Below are 1,961 nucleotides of genomic sequence, written 5' to 3' on the forward strand. Positions count from 1 at the left end.
TGCCATGAGAAAGATATAATGGCACAATTTAGAGTTTGTGCAAGCTAGTGTAGACTGAGAAAATGCAAAGAGATCATTACAGTGAATGAGTGAAATGGCAGGAGCTGTGCTTCAAAATCGTAAGCCTTTCCGGAGAACTGTGTTAAACGAGAAGCCAGAGAGAATGGAGCCAGAAGTATCAGTTAGGAAACTATAGCAAAAGTTGATGAAGAAGTCCAGGATAAGAAAGATCAAAGGATAATAACGAGAAGACATCCCCACTGTGTTTGACAGGGCAAATTACTGCACCCCAGAATGATCTGAACGTGCTCGGCTCCTTTTCTTGTGTCTGTGTTCTCTGTCAAATGGTTTCTTTAAAAGACTTCCTTACAAATTGCTGCAACAACTTTCATTTCGTGATCCTGTTTGATTGAGTTTGCAGTAACTACCATTTTCTGAAATTACCTTGCTCTTTCAGGTGTTACCTATTTACCAGCTTTCACCCTGAAACGACTGACTGTGGTACAAGTGCCAGGGCTTCGGAGTCCTTTTCCTCTTTTGTTCACCTCAGATCCATAGTGAGCTTAAGAATTCTCAGGACATTCTAGGCACTCAACAATTGCATGTTGATGAATAAATGAGAGAGTGAATGGCAAAGACTCAGTTAGTGATTGTTGGATAAGTAGACAAATCCCTGGAATGAATCAGATCTCTCGAGTACATGGAGCTTAAATTACAGCAAATTTGTTTGTGATCTATTCATGTAAAAGGAGTTGTACTGTGAGTTTAAAAAGAAGAATTTTTGGCATGTTGATTTGTGATAGTGTGCCTTTTTAAACCCCTAAACCCAGAGCTGAATAATTTTGGATTTTTGATTCTATAGTAAATCAGTGTTTCTGTTTACATATGTCTCTGAATATCATTGTATTACCCTGTGTAAATTCTAACCTCATTTAAAAATCATTTCCTTATCTCGAAAACAATAACATTTAAAACATTAACTTCATAATTCAAAAAATATTAAATGCAGTTATAAAATATTATATGAAGTAATTTAATATTAAGTACAGTGGCTGGAATATTATTATTTCTAATGATGATCTGGATTTAACTATAAAAATATGTTCTGATCTCCATTTATGATACAAACTACAGAAGTGGGAGTGAGAACACCTGGTTTAGATTTCCCTGTCTGGTAGTACTCTTTCCTATTAATAATGATCTCACCTATGGTAGGATTGCTTATTCACATGAAACACAGCATAAAAGTTGTAACTATAGACTCAGGAGCCAGAATGCAATTCTCAATTCAGTCTCTACTAGTACTGGCTGTGCTTTAACAGTTTACTACAAATCTTTCTGGCTCAGTTAGTACTCTTCAAGGTGCATGTAACCTCAACACCATTGTTATGAAGGTCAAGAGAATTTAGTGTTATGGAATTCTCAGTATTGTATCTTGTATATCACTTACTCTAGGTAGATTCTTAAAAAATTGAAAATTAATAATGTGTTATAAAGGTAATAACTTCATCCAAAAATAAATAACAGAGCAGATTAAAAACCAACCATTGAATTCTTACTGTATAAATATAGGCATCCATGAAATTATAACTCATAAATACCTTCTAGATGCTTAAATTATTTCTTTATAAAAGTGAACACCTGCTTTAACAGGAAATAATACTCTAAACTTGGTATAGAACTCACATTTTATAAGCATAAGATTTGATACTACACTTGATCTCAGCCAAAAGGCCGAGAAGCGGTAAGATTTGAAAGTTGTATGCATCATGATACATGATGGAGCCTCCACTAGCTTGTAACACACTATTTAGTGTCTACATTTCAATCTTTGTCAGAAAGCCTAATGCATTATACTTAAATATGCTAATGGATTTTTAGTAGCTCTAACTATTGTACTCACTTAATATGACTTAAAGTGTGAAATCAAGTATTCAAAAAAATCAATGCATAAATACCAA

At 34.1% G+C, this 1,961-nt stretch overlaps 1 non-coding gene across 1 annotated transcript; it reads right to left on the reverse strand.

Moving 5' to 3' along the window:
- Positions 1-1,563: 1,563 nt before the first annotated feature.
- LOC121821468 (U2 spliceosomal RNA) lies at positions 1,564-1,746 on the reverse strand. Its single transcript, XR_006062291.1, has one exon. It is a non-coding gene; the product is annotated as a U2 spliceosomal RNA (small nuclear RNA).
- Positions 1,747-1,961: the final 215 nt, after the last annotated feature.

Source organism: Peromyscus maniculatus, chromosome 11 (assembly GCF_049852395.1).
Source record: "Peromyscus maniculatus bairdii isolate BWxNUB_F1_BW_parent chromosome 11, HU_Pman_BW_mat_3.1, whole genome shotgun sequence".
In the NCBI taxonomy this organism is placed as follows: domain Eukaryota; kingdom Metazoa; phylum Chordata; class Mammalia; order Rodentia; family Cricetidae; genus Peromyscus; species Peromyscus maniculatus.